Below are 21,059 nucleotides of genomic sequence, written 5' to 3'. Positions count from 1 at the left end.
TATCTGTAAAGGCCCGCATTTGTGAACTGTTCCGAGAATCGCGGAGGGTGGTGAGGAGGCTGAATTCACAAAATGGCTGCCGACGACCTGTGCTGTGGGTCTCCTCGTTATGACGGACTTGGGTTGCTGGACTGCACGGGGGCCTGGACATGTGTGCATGAGCCTACGATTGGAGACGTTCTTGATGCCTTGCGATCCTTACACGCGGCCCTAGCCCCCGGTGCTCCTGGAGACTCGATTCGATCCGCCGCCATCTTGGGTGAACACTCCTTCATGGTCCCCTCTTGTCTCAGTGATGCCACTGCCTCGCCTCCCTCGGTCGCTACGAGGGTTACTGCTGCTGTCCATCGACGGGTCTGCTGGCCGGTGGATTTGGAACCTCCTGCTCTTCGATGTTTGGAGTTTGGGGACCTGGATGTCGTGCTGGGACCCGATCCTCCCCGGGCTCCCCGGGTGCCTGAGAACAATGGTGGACTGCTGCCTGTTTTTGCCTTGATGAGGTCGTGTTTCTATTTTGCAGGGAAACCCCCGCTTTTCCGAACGGCGAGACTGAACTCCTGTCTTTTATTGCCCTTGTTGCTATTGCTGAGACATTTGAACTGCCTATTTGAACTTTTGCCCACTGGCTTATTGATTACCCTCCCTGGCCTACGTCTTTCTCGTACTTTCTTTCATTTGTGTGCTTGCCTCGCATCGTGTTGCTTACTTCACACTGTCATGTGGTGGGTGGTAATTGTGGTTAGGAAGGGACTGGGGTGAGATGCATGGCTCCCGGTGGTTTATCGGTATACGGATCCGTGGCGAAGTTGCTCATATTTCTAGTGCTGTGGGTGACCCCCCTGTACGTTTTTTGGCGCTCGAGATTGTGTCGTTCTGGTTTACATGTAATGTGATCGTATGGTTGGGTGGAGGGCTGTGGCCGACCGTATTTGTTCCTGCCCTCCTGCTCCTCCCTCCCATTTATTTATTTTGTTTTCATGTCCTTCTTTTTGTCTCTTTATTCCTCTTCTCTCTTGTCTCTACTACATTTCGGGTTCTGGTTTAGGGCGACAGGCGCGCTGTTTGGAGGGTAGGCCGTAGCCTTCTGCAGGGGTGCTGGGTGGGATGGGTCTTATTTGAGGTTTTATTTTCCTCAGTTCTATGGCCCTTTTGTATCTCTTTATTGGAGTGCCGCGTCTGTCCTTGCCTTCCGTGGTATGATTGGGGTGGGGTCTGTAATGTCGCTGTTCTTCTTGTAGTTCTGCTGCTTTCCATTGCGACTCCCATGCCCTCCTCGTTGCTGATATTCCTGCTCTTTTATGTGTTCCTCGCTACGGGGCGCTTGTTTAGGCGCGGCATTCTTCTCTTTCAGTCTGTGTTTTCCTTTCCCTCTCTTCTTTCCTCTCCCCTCCCCCCCCTTTTTTCCTTCTCTCCCAAGGTTAGTATGACGGGTTAGTCTTGGTGTTGTCGCTATTCCGGCCCCTTTGTTCTGTTTCCGATGTGCTACTGGGTGGTGGGGATGCAAAGTTGTTATTAATTATATATTGACTGGTGTTCACTGCATCTGTTTTTATACCGATATATACAGTGCTGACACTCCTGCATTGCTGCCCTTTAGCCTTTCTGTTGCCAATGGTTTGATTTGGGAATCCGGATTCCTCTATATTGTCGCCGAGCCTGTCATGCTCCTTATCGCTATATTATAGAAAATAACCTTCTTTGCTCCTGTTTGCTGGCCGTTTAGATCCTCTTTCCTCCCCCCTTTTTAAGATTGTATTGATTACGTTCCTCTATGATTAATTCTGTAACCTCATTCTGGACTTCTTGACTGCTTTCACGTATCATGGCCGGCCAGTTTGGTTGTAGGCCCAGATTTGTATATCCTGTCTATACAAATAAAGGTTTAAAAAAAAAAAAAAAAAAATGGATGTCAGATTGAGACCGATAAGGTTAGGAACCAACTTAAGAGTTGAGGGGGGACAGGGGTCATAGGGAGATCCTGACTTCGCAGCCCTTATCAAGGTAGTTATCTGATCTTCGGAGATGGGAGAAAATTCCGAGAAGCAGGAGGAAGCAAAGGGAACTTGAAAACTGTCAGCACTGCCATCTGTGGACTTTGCCGTGTCAAACTTTGAGTAGGTTAGGTTGACTTTTTCGGTGAAGTGGTGGGCTAGTTTATAGCAAAAAGCCAGAGAGTTTTCAGGGAGCTTGCAACCTGGAGGTGATAACGATTAGTGACTAGTTTAAAAAGCTGTTTAGAGGAGTCTTTGGAGGAGTCTATGAGCCGAGTGAAGTAGTTACTTTTTTCGGTCCGCAGGAGGGATTTGTAGTTTGAGAGGGCAAGCTTATAGGCAGCTTTGTCTGAGGGATCATGAAGAGAGCACCAACGCCTTTCCTGCCTCCTGCAATTTTATTTTTCCAGCCAAAGTGTCTCAGTAAACCAGGGCACTGAGGGTGATCTCCAATTTGATGATATTTTTGAGAGGAGAGCTAATTTGATAAATATCTCGGGAAGCCAGTTGGAGTAAAGCCCTGAAGCTAACTCCGGAGGGAGGATGGGTTGTGTGGAGGACAGCTGCTGAGTGAGGGAAGGGCTGTTGATTTTATTCCTGGAATGCCGAGAGGAGGGCAACGATTGGCCCAAATTGCGACTCTTGGAGCAATCAGTCTTGGCCGGTAGATTAAATATGATAGCATGGTGAGCAGACCATGCCAGAGGAATAACCTCTGATGGAAATACGAGAATTGTTAGTAAAAAATCCATCTAATACATGACCAGCTTCTTGGGTGGGGGTGGAGATGATTTTAGAGAGGCCTACTGCACGAGTGGTATCTAGCAGCACAGAAGTATCTTTATCGTGAAGAGCTCCAAGATGAAAATTAAAGTTGCCTAAAGGCTAAACTTATCCTCAAGTAGTAGGCTAAGACAGTCTAGAAAATTGGAACGTGGACCAGGAGGGCGATAGATAAGCATGTCCTTATGTGGAAGATTATGGTTTACCTGTAGTTTAAAGGTAAACGCTTCACAACAAGATGAAAGGACCTGCTCAAATGAAGCTAGGATGTTGTCACTGTAAATTAGAGCAAGCCCGCCACCTCTTTTGAGGGGAAGATCTTGTCTGTGGACCGTGAAGCCTAGGGGAACAGCAGTACAAAAATCAGGGCTTGAAGAGAGGTTGCATCGTTTCTGTAATGAAGAGTGAATCTAGGTGCCGACTCTATTAAATCCGCTATCTCTAATTTAAGTTTGGGAAGTCAACGGACATTGCTGAGGGCACACTGTAGATAAGACACAGTAGACATGGGACCTGAAGGCTGCTCAGCCACCATGCAAACGGTAAGAGTTCAAGTGAGGTTGCGTGCAGGCCTATTACCAGGTGTACATAAACAAAGTAGAATCCACTCAGAGTGGTGGTGATCCCAAACAAGATGGGGAACACACAGTGTTGTATAAATGCCCCTCACACACCAACAGGCCCCTTGGTGTCATGCTTCATCATCGGGGCCTTCGCACCCCTCTACGGGATGCGGCGTGCTACGACTCGCGACTGCGCAGGAGCACTTGTAAGTGAACTATGTGAGGGGGTGTGTGTCTACAAAAGTGTGAGTGAGGTGAGGTGAAAAATAGTTAAAAAATACCTGGCGCGTGGGTAAAACAAAATTTATTAAATCCCCGGCTGGTATTATTAAAAAGTGCGAGGCGTGGTTGGTACAATACTAATTAAGGTATTAGAACCACTGTGAAAAGTGTCAACATGTTTCGGAACTCAGAGGTTCCTTCTTCAGGACAAGGATTGCACTTACCCTCCCCTTACTCACATGTAAATGTAAAAGTGTAAAATAATTACAGCAATGTGTAATGTACCTAGCCGTGTTAAATATATAGGTAGGTGTCGTTGCGCCCAATAGGCGATGAAAAACCTGTAAAGAGAAAGCATACATAAACACATTGGTCTTAAGATGCACAGTTGCTCAGAGAAGAGATTCCCAAAATATAACCTCTCAAAGTACAGCAGGGTCACTCCAAAAAATGATGGAGCCCTGAGAAAAATGTAAAAAGAAAAAAGAAAAAATGAAAAATAAACTCACAAGGACATGGCACACTATATACATATAAAGACACAGAATATGAACTTAGTCTCTACTCAGATGGAAATAGAGCACAAGAACAGATAGTTTCACAGCTTACTTTAGGTATTCAAAATAAAGACCTCATGAGCCTGTGCGTGTTATTGGGGGGTCCGTCTTTTCTGTTCAGAAAATGACCTATAGAAACATTAGTATATGGGATTTAATTATCAAATACACCAAAGTGCCATACTCAAGCTCCTCTTTCTAACCCAAAACTCACGGTTACTGCAATGGCTAGTTGCCTGCCTTCCCTCAACGCGGCTCCGATGAAGTGAGCGTAAATCGCGTCAAGGACCCTCCTTTATATTCTGCCTAAGGCTCATTAGCATCGATTAATTGAATGATGAGACCCGGTAGATGCCCAAGTATGGACTATGTGAACCGAGGGAGTCCGGTGTTGCGCGCTCTGTTCTCGCTATACAATTGCGCATGCGCCTTCCAAACAGTTAGGGTGTCACCCGCGCATGCGCAGACAAATATAGTCACCGCGCATGCGCAAGGGATAAACACCCTCGGAATGGAGACTTCGAGGTGTTTCAAGCATGCGCACTCACCTACAAGTGTGGCAGGGAGGCTTGGCGATGTAGCGCGCACGCGTGCTTCCTTTCCCAAAGTAACAGGGAACGAAACACACTGCATGGTGATTAACACGGCGATGATTCGCCATACATTCTAAAAGGGGTATTGGTATTCTATGTTGGAACAATAGATATACAGAGAGAGGGGTGTGGTTTATTAAACCCTGGTTGAGTTATAAATGGCCCCATTAGCTATCTGGTGTTCATAGTTCAGATGGGAGAAAAGGAGTTTATGGATTATCCCATTGGTGAATGTCTCATTCAATACCCACACATACAGGTTCGTGGAGGACCTTTAGATTACAGTTTATCTCAAGAGATTCCAAGGAATGGAATCATTAAGCCCTGTGACATCAGTGCCAAGACGGAACACCCATCTCTGTTCTTTTTCCAGAAGGCCCACATCAGAGGGTAGTTGTTCTATTATCGTCCACCGTAACTCGTTGACACAGTGTTGATGTTCAATAAAGTGGGCAGACATTTTCGTTGTGAGTTTTTTGCACCTGATATTACTTTTGTGCTCATTGAGTCTTGTTTTCACTTGTCTCGTAGTCATACCCACATACTCTTTCCCGCAGGGACACGTGATCAACCACGCCTCGCACTTTTTAATAATACCAGCCGGGGATTTAATAAATTTTGTTTTACCCACGCGCCAGGTATTTTTTAACTATTTTTCACCTCACCTCACTCACACTTTTGTAGACACACACCCCCTCACATAGTTCACTTACAAGTGCTCCTGCGCAGTCGCGAGTCGTAGCACGCCGCATCCCGTAGAGGGGTGCGAAGGCCCCGATGATGAAGCATGACACCAAGGGGCCTGTTGGTGTGTGAGGGGCATTTATACAACACTGTGTGTTCCCCATCTTGTTTGGGATCACCACCACTCTGAGTGGATTCTACTTTGTTTATGTATACAACCAGGGAGGCTGAATCCACTGACTCTCTCTCTCCCCCCTCTTGTTAAATTCTTGTCTATATACAGCGCGCAGCTGTGGGAGCCCCTTTCCCGTAGAAACTCACTCACTTTGGACATACACAGACACACACCTGATACAACACAGAATATCATTTTTTCACCTCCCTCCTTGCCTAACAACATGGAGGATGAACATGGATTGACCTTCAGCGAGGATGAGATTGATCGGCTTCTGGCCGATGTCAATCCTTTTGAAGGCCTTAGTAACAGTGACCCTGGCCCTGCTGTGGCGGACTGGGATGAATTAACGAATGTACGTAAAAACCAGATCAGAACAGCTCTCCATGGCCTCCTGATGAGGGAATATTTACGAAACAAAATGGCCCCGCAGGGTCTCCTGGTAAAGACAGAACCATTCATCTTTCAAGACGACCTGGTTTTTAAGAAAGCATGGTCGCTTATCTCGTGGCACTGCACCAGGGATTGGTTGGTGCTTATAGTTCAAACTGCTGCGAGAAAATCTTTGGAACTTAAAGTAGAGATCCAAAGACTGGAGGTCCAATTGAAAGCCTGTATCGCACCAGCAGATTTAAAGAAGGGTTTAGAAGAATTAAACCAACAAATGAGAGACTTTGAGGCAACGTTGAAACAAAGTAAATTCAACAAATTAAAAAAGGATAAAGATCGTTTCACCCCTGAAAGAGCCTACCCATACACACGGGCTGACTATGTTATGAAGGATAACACAAGTGACACGGACAGTGTGAACTCGGATGGTAGCAACTCAAGTACAAAGTCGGGTGGGTTCCAACAGAACAAACAAAGGGGTGGGTTTCGACAGAGAAGAGCCCAATTCCCACGCCAGAGAGGCTGGCGTGGTTATCAAGGTCCTCAATTCAATCCTTATCAGCCGCCTTTCCAATTTCCACAATACCAGTTCGTTCCCCCACAAATGGGACAGATGTATCCTCAATGGGTCCCAGACCAAACCAGTGCACCCCAGAATGCACAGCCTTTTTTATCCTGGGGCCAAGGATCCCGCAGGGGGAGGAACAAGAAGGGCAACAATGTCAACTGGCACCCCCCAGAGGAGGTAGACCAACGGATGTCGACAAGGAGCATGACGGCGAATCAGGCGTCTACGAGCAGCAGGGGGACCTAGTGATTAACATCACCCCATGGCCCCTTACTGAATTGCAAAACAAGGTGCTCAACAAAGGTCTGGGATATGTTCCCACCAACAAGCCAGACCTCTTTCTACTGCACAAGGAAATGCAGGACTTCATCAGAACAGTTAAGCTGAGAGCCTTTTTCAAAGATAAGGAACCAGCTACAGACACTTCAGATACAGGTTTGAAACCTAGGTCAACCTTTACACCGATGGATCACCAACTCCCGGTGGAGGTATTGGCCTTCGAAAAAGCCATAATGCAAGAACTGAAATGTTTGGAAACCAAGCAAAAGATATTTCAAAATATGACCAGATTGGAAAATGAGGCAATCAAGGAATTGAGGCAAAACAAAAATCTCACTATCAAACCCGCTGACAAGGGTGGGGCAGTGGTTATCCAAACCACCCAGGCCTATGACACAGAATGCAGGAGACTGCTCTCTGACAAGAGGAACTACCAGGTCTTAAGTGAAGACCCCACTGAATCACTACGAGTGCAGATAGGGGGTATGGTCGAAGAGGCTCTTGCACATGACTGGATAACCAAAAAAGAGTCTGAATTTTTAATTCAGAACAATCCACGTACTCCTTATTTTTACACCATTCCTAAGGTGCATAAAAACTTAGACAATCCTCCTGGACGGCCCATTGTGTCTGGCATATCATCAATCTTGGAACCTCTATCCAAGTTTGCCGATGCCTTCTTGAGACCCATCGTACAGGCCACTGACACGTACCTGAGAGACACCAAAGCGGTACTCCAACTGTTACAAAACCAAACTTTTGATACCGCCTCTCAAATGCTTCTCAGTCTGGACGTGGAGAGCCTGTATACCAGCCTCCCACATGATGAGACCTTACAAATTATGGAGGAGGTACTGCACTCGACCAACTGGGAATACCACACTCCCAGGAATGTAGTGTTGGAATGCATCTCACTAGCACTTACAAAAAATTTCTTCGAGTATGAGGGCACCCTCTACTGGCAGAAACATGGTACGAGTATGGGTAGCACCTTTGCCCCAAGCCTGGCGGGTTTGTATGTCCACCATCTTGAATCCACTAAGATTCTACATCCAGACAATCCGCACAGGGCTAGGATTCATACCTGGCGGAGATATATAGATGACATTTTGGTCATCTGGGAAGGAGATGAAACCACAGTCTCTGAATTCATCCACTGGTTGAACACACAGAATGCATTCCTCAAATTTACACATCAGGTGTCAAATGAGAGCATGGTGTTCCTGGACTTAAACATCTATCATCAAGCGGGCGTCCTTAAAACAGAGACCCACTTCAAACCGACGGCTAGGAACTGTCTCCTCAGATTCGACAGCTTCCATCCGCGTCATCTGAGGGAGAACTTACCGTACGGACAGTTCCTACGTCTACGTCGGAACTGCAGTGACATCAACAAGTACAAGTCTCAGGCAAAAGATCTCAGTACAAAACTAAGACAGAGACAGTATCCTGAAACTGTGATTCAAAAGGCTATGAAAAGGGCTAGAAATAATAACCGTGAGTCCCTCCTGGAGGAGAATCCAAGGAATGACAACAAAGGGGAAAGAACAGTATGTGTCACAACATATAGTCCAGTTACAAACCAGGTGACAAAACTGGTCAATAGACATTGGCGCACACTGACAAGCGGAAGTCTGTCTTTGGAAAAACCTCTGTTTGCACACAGAAGGGGTAAGAACTTAAGGGACATGCTTGTCCACACGAGACCATTGCCCAAAAAAAGTGACCAGCCAAGACTGCAGGGCATTCACGGCCACCACCCATGTGGAAACTGTAACAATTGTCACCTCACCATAAAAAGCCTTTCCTTGACTTTTTCGAACGGGACAAAGTGGGACCAACGTGTTTTTACGAATTGTAACAGTAAAAATGTTGTGTACTTGATCACGTGTCCCTGCGGGAAAGAGTATGTGGGTATGACTACGAGACAAGTGAAAACAAGACTCAATGAGCACAAAAGTAATATCAGGTGCAAAAAACTCACAACGAAAATGTCTGCCCACTTTATTGAACATCAACACTGTGTCAACGAGTTACGGTGGACGATAATAGAACAACTACCCTCTGATGTGGGCCTTCTGGAAAAAGAACAGAGATGGGTGTTCCGTCTTGGCACTGATGTCACAGGGCTTAATGATTCCATTCCTTGGAATCTCTTGAGATAAACTGTAATCTAAAGGTCCTCCACGAACCTGTATGTGTGGGTATTGAATGAGACATTCACCAATGGGATAATCCATAAACTCCTTTTCTCCCATCTGAACTATGAACACCAGATAGCTAATGGGGCCATTTATAACTCAACCAGGGTTTAATAAACCACACCCCTCTCTCTGTATATCTATTGTTCCAACATAGAATACCAATACCCCTTTTAGAATGTATGGCGAATCATCGCCGTGTTAATCACCATGCAGTGTGTTTCGTTCCCTGTTACTTTGGGAAAGGAAGCACGCGTGCGCGCTACATCGCCAAGCCTCCCTGCCACACTTGTAGGTGAGTGCGCATGCTTGAAACACCTCGAAGTCTCCATTCCGAGGGTGTTTATCCCTTGCGCATGCGCGGTGACTATATTTGTCTGCGCATGCGCGGGTGACACCCTAACTGTTTGGAAGGCGCATGCGCAATTGTATAGCGAGAACAGAGCGCGCAACACCGGACTCCCTCGGTTCACATAGTCCATACTTGGGCATCTACCGGGTCTCATCATTCAATTAATCGATGCTAATGAGCCTTAGGCAGAATATAAAGGAGGGTCCTTGACGCGATTTACGCTCACTTCATCGGAGCCGCGTTGAGGGAAGGCAGGCAACTAGCCATTGCAGTAACCGTGAGTTTTGGGTTAGAAAGAGGAGCTTGAGTATGGCACTTTGGTGTATTTGATACCTATTCCAAATTAAATCCCATATACTAATGTTTCTATAGGTCATTTTCTGAACAGAAAAGACGGACCCCCCAATAACACGCACAGGCTCATGAGGTCTTTATTTTGAATACCTAAAGTAAGCTGTGAAACTATCTGTTCTTGTGCTCTATTTCCATCTGAGTAGAGACTAAGTTCATATTCTGTGTCTTTATATGTATATAGTGTGCCATGTCCTTGTGAGTTTATTTTTCATTTTTTCTTTTTTCTTTTTACATTTTTCTCAGGGCTCCATCATTTTTTGGAGTGACCCTGCTGTACTTTGAGAGGTTATATTTTGGGAATCTCTTCTCTGAGCAACTGTGCATCTTAAGACCAATGTGTTTATGTATGCTTTCTCTTTACAGGTTTTTCATCGCCTATTGGGCGCAACGACACCTACCTATATATTTAACACGGCTAGGTACATTACACATTGCTGTAATTATTTTACACTTTTACATTTACATGTGAGTAAGGGGAGGGTAAGTGCAATCCTTGTCCTGAAGAAGGAACCTCTGAGTTCCGAAACATGTTGACACTTTTCACAGTGGTTCTAATACCTTAATTAGTATTGTACCAACCACGCCTCGCACTTTTTAATAATACCAGCCGGGGATTTAATAAATTTTGTTTTACCCACGCGCCAGGTATTTTTTAACTATTTTTCACCTCACCTCACTCACACTTTTGTAGACACACACCCCCTCACATAGTTCACTTACAAGTGCTCCTGCGCAGTCGCGAGTCGTAGCACGCCGCATCCCGTAGAGGGGTGCGAAGGCCCCGATGATGAAGCATGACACCAAGGGGCCTGTTGGTGTGTGAGGGGCATTTATACAACACTGTGTGTTCCCCATCTTGTTTGGGATCACCACCACTCTGAGTGGATTCTACTTTGTTTATGTATACAACCAGGGAGGCTGAATCCACTGACTCTCTCTCTCCCCCCTCTTGTTAAATTCTTGTCTATAGACAGCGCGCAGCTGTGGGAGCCCCTTTCCCGTAGAAACTCACTCACTTTGGACATACACAGACACACACCTGATACAACACAGAATATCATTTTTTCACCTCCCTCCTTGCCTAACAACATGGAGGATGAACATGGATTGACCTTCAGCGAGGATGAGATTGATCGGCTTCTGGCCGATGTCAATCCTTTTGAAGGCCTTAGTAACAGTGACCCTGGCCCTGCTGTGGCGGACTGGGATGAATTAACGAATGTACGTAAAAACCAGATCAGAACAGCTCTCCATGGCCTCCTGATGAGGGAATATTTACGAAACAAAATGGCCCCGCAGGGTCTCCTGGTAAAGACAGAACCATTCATCTTTCAAGACGACCTGGTTTTTAAGAAAGCATGGTCGCTTATCTCGTGGCACTGCACCAGGGATTGGTTGGTGCTTATAGTTCAAACTGCTGCGAGAAAATCTTTGGAACTTAAAGTAGAGATCCAAAGACTGGAGGTCCAATTGAAAGCCTGTATCGCACCAGCAGATTTAAAGAAGGGTTTAGAAGAATTAAACCAACAAATGAGAGACTTTGAGGCAACGTTGAAACAAAGTAAATTCAACAAATTAAAAAAGGATAAAGATCGTTTCACCCCTGAAAGAGCCTACCCATACACACGGGCTGACTATGTTATGAAGGATAACACAAGTGACACGGACAGTGTGAACTCGGATGGTAGCAACTCAAGTACAAAGTCGGGTGGGTTCCAACAGAACAAACAAAGGGGTGGGTTTCGACAGAGAAGAGCCCAATTCCCACGCCAGAGAGGCTGGCGTGGTTATCAAGGTCCTCAATTCAATCCTTATCAGCCGCCTTTCCAATTTCCACAATACCAGTTCGTTCCCCCACAAATGGGACAGATGTATCCTCAATGGGTCCCAGACCAAACCAGTGCACCCCAGAATGCACAGCCTTTTTTATCCTGGGGCCAAGGATCCCGCAGGGGGAGGAACAAGAAGGGCAACAATGTCAACTGGCACCCCCCAGAGGAGGTAGACCAACGGATGTCGACAAGGAGCATGACGGCGAATCAGGCGTCTACGAGCAGCAGGGGGACCTAGTGATTAACATCACCCCATGGCCCCTTACTGAATTGCAAAACAAGGTGCTCAACAAAGGTCTGGGATATGTTCCCACCAACAAGCCAGACCTCTTTCTACTGCACAAGGAAATGCAGGACTTCATCAGAACAGTTAAGCTGAGAGCCTTTTTCAAAGATAAGGAACCAGCTACAGACACTTCAGATACAGGTTTGAAACCTAGGTCAACCTTTACACCGATGGATCACCAACTCCCGGTGGAGGTATTGGCCTTCGAAAAAGCCATAATGCAAGAACTGAAATGTTTGGAAACCAAGCAAAAGATATTTCAAAATATGACCAGATTGGAAAATGAGGCAATCAAGGAATTGAGGCAAAACAAAAATCTCACTATCAAACCCGCTGACAAGGGTGGGGCAGTGGTTATCCAAACCACCCAGGCCTATGACACAGAATGCAGGAGACTGCTCTCTGACAAGAGGAACTACCAGGTCTTAAGTGAAGACCCCACTGAATCACTACGAGTGCAGATAGGGGGTATGGTCGAAGAGGCTCTTGCACATGACTGGATAACCAAAAAAGAGTCTGAATTTTTAATTCAGAACAATCCACGTACTCCTTATTTTTACACCATTCCTAAGGTGCATAAAAACTTAGACAATCCTCCTGGACGGCCCATTGTGTCTGGCATATCATCAATCTTGGAACCTCTATCCAAGTTTGCCGATGCCTTCTTGAGACCCATCGTACAGGCCACTGACACGTACCTGAGAGACACCAAAGCGGTACTCCAACTGTTACAAAACCAAACTTTTGATACCGCCTCTCAAATGCTTCTCAGTCTGGACGTGGAGAGCCTGTATACCAGCCTCCCACATGATGAGACCTTACAAATTATGGAGGAGGTACTGCACTCGACCAACTGGGAATACCACACTCCCAGGAATGTAGTGTTGGAATGCATCTCACTAGCACTTACAAAAAATTTCTTCGAGTATGAGGGCACCCTCTACTGGCAGAAACATGGTACGAGTATGGGTAGCACCTTTGCCCCAAGCCTGGCGGGTTTGTATGTCCACCATCTTGAATCCACTAAGATTCTACATCCAGACAATCCGCACAGGGCTAGGATTCATACCTGGCGGAGATATATAGATGACATTTTGGTCATCTGGGAAGGAGATGAAACCACAGTCTCTGAATTCATCCACTGGTTGAACACACAGAATGCATTCCTCAAATTTACACATCAGGTGTCAAATGAGAGCATGGTGTTCCTGGACTTAAACATCTATCATCAAGCGGGCGTCCTTAAAACAGAGACCCACTTCAAACCGACGGCTAGGAACTGTCTCCTCAGATTCGACAGCTTCCATCCGCGTCATCTGAGGGAGAACTTACCGTACGGACAGTTCCTACGTCTACGTCGGAACTGCAGTGACATCAACAAGTACAAGTCTCAGGCAAAAGATCTCAGTACAAAACTAAGACAGAGACAGTATCCTGAAACTGTGATTCAAAAGGCTATGAAAAGGGCTAGAAATAATAACCGTGAGTCCCTCCTGGAGGAGAATCCAAGGAATGACAACAAAGGGGAAAGAACAGTATGTGTCACAACATATAGTCCAGTTACAAACCAGGTGACAAAACTGGTCAATAGACATTGGCGCACACTGACAAGCGGAAGTCTGTCTTTGGAAAAACCTCTGTTTGCACACAGAAGGGGTAAGAACTTAAGGGACATGCTTGTCCACACGAGACCATTGCCCAAAAAAAGTGACCAGCCAAGACTGCAGGGCATTCACGGCCACCACCCATGTGGAAACTGTAACAATTGTCACCTCACCATAAAAAGCCTTTCCTTGACTTTTTCGAACGGGACAAAGTGGGACCAACGTGTTTTTACGAATTGTAACAGTAAAAATGTTGTGTACTTGATCACGTGTCCCTGCGGGAAAGAGTATGTGGGTATGACTACGAGACAAGTGAAAACAAGACTCAATGAGCACAAAAGTAATATCAGGTGCAAAAAACTCACAACGAAAATGTCTGCCCACTTTATTGAACATCAACACTGTGTCAACGAGTTACGGTGGACGATAATAGAACAACTACCCTCTGATGTGGGCCTTCTGGAAAAAGAACAGAGATGGGTGTTCCGTCTTGGCACTGATGTCACAGGGCTTAATGATTCCATTCCTTGGAATCTCTTGAGATAAACTGTAATCTAAAGGTCCTCCACGAACCTGTATGTGTGGGTATTGAATGAGACATTCACCAATGGGATAATCCATAAACTCCTTTTCTCCCATCTGAACTATGAACACCAGATAGCTAATGGGGCCATTTATAACTCAACCAGGGTTTAATAAACCACACCCCTCTCTCTGTATATCTATTGTTCCAACATAGAATACCAATACCCCTTTTAGAATGTATGGCGAATCATCGCCGTGTTAATCACCATGCAGTGTGTTTCGTTCCCTGTTACTTTGGGAAAGGAAGCACGCGTGCGCGCTACATCGCCAAGCCTCCCTGCCACACTTGTAGGTAAAGTAAAGTAAAGTCCACATTTGTAAAGCGCACAATCACCCGTAAGGGTCTCTAGGCGCTGGGGGGCCGTCGGGGAGATTAAGCGAGCTATTGCCCAGAGTCACATGGTGCTGGGCTAACCTGCCGCCGGAGCCGGGGATCGAACCGTGATCCCCAGATTCCAGCGTCAGTCGCCCTGGCCGCGGCGCCACACCTCTCCCTCTTAGGTGAGTGCGCATGCTTGAAACACCTCGAAGTCTCCATTCCGAGGGTGTTTATCCCTTGCGCATGCGCGGTGACTATATTTGTCTGCGCATGCGCGGGTGACACCCTAACTGTTTGGAAGGCGCATGCGCAATTGTATAGCGAGAACAGAGCGCGCAACACCGGACTCCCTCGGTTCACATAGTCCATACTTGGGCATCTACCGGGTCTCATCATTCAATTAATCGATGCTAATGAGCCTTAGGCAGAATATAAAGGAGGGTCCTTGACGCGATTTACGCTCACTTCATCGGAGCCGCGTTGAGGGAAGGCAGGCAACTAGCCATTGCAGTAACCGTGAGTTTTGGGTTAGAAAGAGGAGCTTGAGTATGGCACTTTGGTGTATTTGATACCTATTCCAAATTAAATCCCATATACTAATGTTTCTATAGGTCATTTTCTGAACAGAAAAGACGGACCCCCCAATAACACGCACAGGCTCATGAGGTCTTTATTTTGAATACCTAAAGTAAGCTGTGAAACTATCTGTTCTTGTGCTCTATTTCCATCTGAGTAGAGACTAAGTTCATATTCTGTGTCTTTATATGTATATAGTGTGCCATGTCCTTGTGAGTTTATTTTTCATTTTTTCTTTTTTCTTTTTACATTTTTCTCAGGGCTCCATCATTTTTTGGAGTGACCCTGCTGTACTTTGAGAGGTTATATTTTGGGAATCTCTTCTCTGAGCAACTGTGCATCTTAAGACCAATGTGTTTATGTATGCTTTCTCTTTACAGGTTTTTCATCGCCTATTGGGCGCAACGACACCTACCTATATATTTAACACGGCTAGGTACATTACACATTGCTGTAATTATTTTACACTTTTACATTTACATGTGAGTAAGGGGAGGGTAAGTGCAATCCTTGTCCTGAAGAAGGAACCTCTGAGTTCCGAAACATGTTGACACTTTTCACAGTGGTTCTAATACCTTAATTAGTATTGTACCAACCACGCCTCGCACTTTTTAATAATACCAGCCGGGGATTTAATAAATTTTGTTTTACCCACGCGCCAGGTATTTTTTAACTATTTTTCACCTCACCTCACTCACACTTTTGTAGACACACACCCCCTCACATAGTTCACTTACAAGTGCTCCTGCGCAGTCGCGAGTCGTAGCACGCCGCATCCCGTAGAGGGGTGCGAAGGCCCCGATGATGAAGCATGACACCAAGGGGCCTGTTGGTGTGTGAGGGGCATTTATACAACACTGTGTGTTCCCCATCTTGTTTGGGATCACCACCACTCTGAGTGGATTCTACTTTGTTTATGTATACAACCAGGGAGGCTGAATCCACTGACTCTCTCTCTCCCCCCTCTTGTTAAATTCTTGTCTATAGACAGCGCGCAGCTGTGGGAGCCCCTTTCCCGTAGAAACTCACTCACTTTGGACATACACAGACACACACCTGATACAACACAGAATATCATTTTTTCACCTCCCTCCTTGCCTAACAACATGGAGGATGAACATGGATTGACCTTCAGCGAGGATGAGATTGATCGGCTTCTGGCCGATGTCAATCCTTTTGAAGGCCTTAGTAACAGTGACCCTGGCCCTGCTGTGGCGGACTGGGATGAATTAACGAATGTACGTAAAAACCAGATCAGAACAGCTCTCCATGGCCTCCTGATGAGGGAATATTTACGAAACAAAATGGCCCCGCAGGGTCTCCTGGTAAAGACAGAACCATTCATCTTTCAAGACGACCTGGTTTTTAAGAAAGCATGGTCGCTTATCTCGTGGCACTGCACCAGGGATTGGTTGGTGCTTATAGTTCAAACTGCTGCGAGAAAATCTTTGGAACTTAAAGTAGAGATCCAAAGACTGGAGGTCCAATTGAAAGCCTGTATCGCACCAGCAGATTTAAAGAAGGGTTTAGAAGAATTAAACCAACAAATGAGAGACTTTGAGGCAACGTTGAAACAAAGTAAATTCAACAAATTAAAAAAGGATAAAGATCGTTTCACCCCTGAAAGAGCCTACCCATACACACGGGCTGACTATGTTATGAAGGATAACACAAGTGACACGGACAGTGTGAACTCGGATGGTAGCAACTCAAGTACAAAGTCGGGTGGGTTCCAACAGAACAAACAAAGGGGTGGGTTTCGACAGAGAAGAGCCCAATTCCCACGCCAGAGAGGCTGGCGTGGTTATCAAGGTCCTCAATTCAATCCTTATCAGCCGCCTTTCCAATTTCCACAATACCAGTTCGTTCCCCCACAAATGGGACAGATGTATCCTCAATGGGTCCCAGACCAAACCAGTGCACCCCAGAATGCACAGCCTTTTTTATCCTGGGGCCAAGGATCCCGCAGGGGGAGGAACAAGAAGGGCAACAATGTCAACTGGCACCCCCCAGAGGAGGTAGACCAACGGATGTCGACAAGGAGCATGACGGCGAATCAGGCGTCTACGAGCAGCAGGGGGACCTAGTGATTAACATCACCCCATGGCCCCTTACTGAATTGCAAAACAAGGTGCTCAACAAAGGTCTGGGATATGTTCCCACCAACAAGCCAGACCTCTTTCTACTGCACAAGGAAATGCAGGACTTCATCAGAACAGTTAAGCTGAGAGCCTTTTTCAAAGATAAGGAACCAGCTACAGACACTTCAGATACAGGTTTGAAACCTAGGTCAACCTTTACACCGATGGATCACCAACTCCCGGTGGAGGTATTGGCCTTCGAAAAAGCCATAATGCAAGAACTGAAATGTTTGGAAACCAAGCAAAAGATATTTCAAAATATGACCAGATTGGAAAATGAGGCAATCAAGGAATTGAGGCAAAACAAAAATCTCACTATCAAACCCGCTGACAAGGGTGGGGCAGTGGTTATCCAAACCACCCAGGCCTATGACACAGAATGCAGGAGACTGCTCTCTGACAAGAGGAACTACCAGGTCTTAAGTGAAGACCCCACTGAATCACTACGAGTGCAGATAGGGGGTATGGTCGAAGAGGCTCTTGCACATGACTGGATAACCAAAAAAGAGTCTGAATTTTTAATTCAGAACAATCCACGTACTCCTTATTTTTACACCATTCCTAAGGTGCATAAAAACTTAGACAATCCTCCTGGACGGCCCATTGTGTCTGGCATATCATCAATCTTGGAACCTCTATCCAAGTTTGCCGATGCCTTCTTGAGACCCATCGTACAGGCCACTGACACGTACCTGAGAGACACCAAAGCGGTACTCCAACTGTTACAAAACCAAACTTTTGATACCGCCTCTCAAATGCTTCTCAGTCTGGACGTGGAGAGCCTGTATACCAGCCTCCCACATGATGAGACCTTACAAATTATGGAGGAGGTACTGCACTCGACCAACTGGGAATACCACACTCCCAGGAATGTAGTGTTGGAATGCATCTCACTAGCACTTACAAAAAATTTCTTCGAGTATGAGGGCACCCTCTACTGGCAGAAACATGGTACGAGTATGGGTAGCACCTTTGCCCCAAGCCTGGCGGGTTTGTATGTCCACCATCTTGAATCCACTAAGATTCTACATCCAGACAATCCGCACAGGGCTAGGATTCATACCTGGCGGAGATATATAGATGACATTTTGGTCATCTGGGAAGGAGATGAAACCACAGTCTCTGAATTCATCCACTGGTTGAACACACAGAATGCATTCCTCAAATTTACACATCAGGTGTCAAATGAGAGCATGGTGTTCCTGGACTTAAACATCTATCATCAAGCGGGCGTCCTTAAAACAGAGACCCACTTCAAACCGACGGCTAGGAACTGTCTCCTCAGATTCGACAGCTTCCATCCGCGTCATCTGAGGGAGAACTTACCGTACGGACAGTTCCTACGTCTACGTCGGAACTGCAGTGACATCAACAAGTACAAGTCTCAGGCAAAAGATCTCAGTACAAAACTAAGACAGAGACAGTATCCTGAAACTGTGATTCAAAAGGCTATGAAAAGGGCTAGAAATAATAACCGTGAGTCCCTCCTGGAGGAGAATCCAAGGAATGACAACAAAGGGGAAAGAACAGTATGTGTCACAACATATAGTCCAGTTACAAACCAGGTGACAAAACTGGTCAATAGACATTGGCGCACACTGACAAGCGGAAGTCTGTCTTTGGAAAAACCTCTGTTTGCACACAGAAGGGGTAAGAACTTAAGGGACATGCTTGTCCACACGAGACCATTGCCCAAAAAAAGTGACCAGCCAAGACTGCAGGGCATTCACGGCCACCACCCATGTGGAAACTGTAACAATTGTCACCTCACCATAAAAAGCCTTTCCTTGACTTTTTCGAACGGGACAAAGTGGGACCAACGTGTTTTTACGAATTGTAACAGTAAAAATGTTGTGTACTTGATCACGTGTCCCTGCGGGAAAGAGTATGTGGGTATGACTACGAGACAAGTGAAAACAAGACTCAATGAGCACAAAAGTAATATCAGGTGCAAAAAACTCACAACGAAAATGTCTGCCCACTTTATTGAACATCAACACTGTGTCAACGAGTTACGGTGGACGATAATAGAACAACTACCCTCTGATGTGGGCCTTCTGGAAAAAGAACAGAGATGGGTGTTCCGTCTTGGCACTGATGTCACAGGGCTTAATGATTCCATTCCTTGGAATCTCTTGAGATAAACTGTAATCTAAAGGTCCTCCACGAACCTGTATGTGTGGGTATTGAATGAGACATTCACCAATGGGATAATCCATAAACTCCTTTTCTCCCATCTGAACTATGAACACCAGATAGCTAATGGGGCCATTTATAACTCAACCAGGGTTTAATAAACCACACCCCTCTCTCTGTATATCTATTGTTCCAACATAGAATACCAATACCCCTTTTAGAATGTATGGCGAATCATCGCCGTGTTAATCACCATGCAGTGTGTTTCGTTCCCTGTTACTTTGGGAAAGGAAGCACGCGTGCGCGCTACATCGCCAAGCCTCCCTGCCACACTTGTAGGTGAGTGCGCATGCTTGAAACACCTCGAAGTCTCCATTCCGAGGGTGTTTATCCCTTGCGCATGCGCGGTGACTATATTTGTCTGCGCATGCGCGGGTGACACCCTAACTGTTTGGAAGGCGCATGCGCAATTGTATAGCGAGAACAGAGCGCGCAACACCGGACTCCCTCGGTTCACATAGTCCATACTTGGGCATCTACCGGGTCTCATCATTTAATTAATCGATGCTAATGAGCCTTAGGCAGAATATAAAGGAGGGTCCTTGACGCGATTTACGCTCACTTCATCGGAGCCGCGTTGAGGGAAGGCAGGCAACTAGCCATTGCAGTAACCGTGAGTTTTGGGTTAGAAAGAGGAGCTTGAGTATGGCACTTTGGTGTATTTGATACCTATTCCAAATTAAATCCCATATACTAATGTTTCTATAGGTCATTTTCTGAACAGAAAAGACGGACCCCCCAATAACACGCACAGGCTCATGAGGTCTTTATTTTGAATACCTAAAGTAAGCTGTGAAACTATCTGTTCTTGTGCTCTATTTCCATCTGAGTAGAGACTAAGTTCATATTCTGTGTCTTTATATGTATATAGTGTGCCATGTCCTTGTGAGTTTATTTTTCATTTTTTCTTTTTTCTTTTTACATTTTTCTCAGGGCTCCATCATTTTTTGGAGTGACCCTGCTGTACTTTGAGAGGTTATATTTTGGGAATCTCTTCTCTGAGCAACTGTGCATCTTAAGACCAATGTGTTTATGTATGCTTTCTCTTTACAGGTTTTTCATCGCCTATTGGGCGCAACGACACCTACCTATATATTTAACACGGCTAGGTACATTACACATTGCTGTAATTATTTTACACTTTTACATTTACATGTGAGTAAGGGGAGGGTAAGTGCAATCCTTGTCCTGAAGAAGGAACCTCTGAGTTCCGAAACATGTTGACACTTTTCACAGTGGTTCTAATACCTTAATTAGTATTGTACCAACCACGCCTCGCACTTTTTAATAATACCAGCCGGGGATTTAATAAATTTTGTTTTACCCACGCGCCAGGTATTTTTTAACTATTTTTCACCTCACCTCACTCACACTTTTGTAGACACACACCCCCTCACATAGTTCACTTACAAGTGCTCCTGCGCAGTCGCGAGTCGTAGCACGCCGCATCCCGTAGAGGGGTGCGAAGGCCCCGATGATGAAGCATGACACCAAGGGGCCTGTTGGTGTGTGAGGGGCATTTATACAACACTGTGTGTTCCCCATCTTGTTTGGGATCACCACCACTCTGAGTGGATTCTACTTTGTTTATGTATACAACCAGGGAGGCTGAATCCACTGACTCTCTCTCTCCCCCCTCTTGTTAAATTCCTATTACCAGGTGTGACATGAGCAGGTGGAGTAAAATACAGGTCAAGTTAAAACAGGTGCAGCCATGCACAAGCTGTTGAGTTAACAGCTCGCAGGACCTTACTTGAGTATACGATACGGGGCATCATCTCCAGGCAAAATGGGCACGGTTCCTGGTG

At 45.8% G+C, this 21,059-nt stretch overlaps 1 protein-coding gene and 4 long non-coding RNA genes across 5 annotated transcripts in view; 3 read left to right on the top strand and 2 right to left on the bottom strand.

Annotated features, from left to right (window-relative positions):
- The window catches only part of POLR2D (RNA polymerase II subunit D), a 616,144-nt gene that overhangs the window by 216,768 nt on the left and 378,317 nt on the right, over positions 1 to 21,059 (bottom strand). The gene's annotated exons all lie outside the window — the stretch shown is intronic.
- On the bottom strand, positions 3,788 to 4,381 carry LOC144790999 (uncharacterized). Its single transcript, XR_013602269.1, has 3 exons — positions 4,331 to 4,381; positions 4,169 to 4,245; positions 3,788 to 3,900 (listed from the first exon to the last, which is right to left on the bottom strand). It is a non-coding gene; the product is annotated as an uncharacterized LOC144790999 (long non-coding RNA).
- On the top strand, positions 9,585 to 10,248 carry LOC144792294 (uncharacterized). Its single transcript, XR_013602532.1, has 3 exons — positions 9,585 to 9,635; positions 9,731 to 9,807; positions 10,076 to 10,248. It is a non-coding gene; the product is annotated as an uncharacterized LOC144792294 (long non-coding RNA).
- Positions 14,804 to 15,467, top strand: LOC144792062 (uncharacterized). The gene is made up of 3 exons (XR_013602505.1): positions 14,804 to 14,854; positions 14,950 to 15,026; positions 15,295 to 15,467. It is a non-coding gene; the product is annotated as an uncharacterized LOC144792062 (long non-coding RNA).
- LOC144792061 (uncharacterized) lies at positions 19,814 to 20,477 on the top strand. Its single transcript, XR_013602504.1, has 3 exons — positions 19,814 to 19,864; positions 19,960 to 20,036; positions 20,305 to 20,477. It is a non-coding gene; the product is annotated as an uncharacterized LOC144792061 (long non-coding RNA).

This window comes from Lissotriton helveticus, chromosome 11, assembly GCF_964261635.1.
Source record: "Lissotriton helveticus chromosome 11, aLisHel1.1, whole genome shotgun sequence".
NCBI classification, from domain to species: Eukaryota; Metazoa; Chordata; class Amphibia; order Caudata; family Salamandridae; genus Lissotriton; species Lissotriton helveticus.
This window is presented reverse-complemented; position numbering and strand designations above follow the sequence as displayed.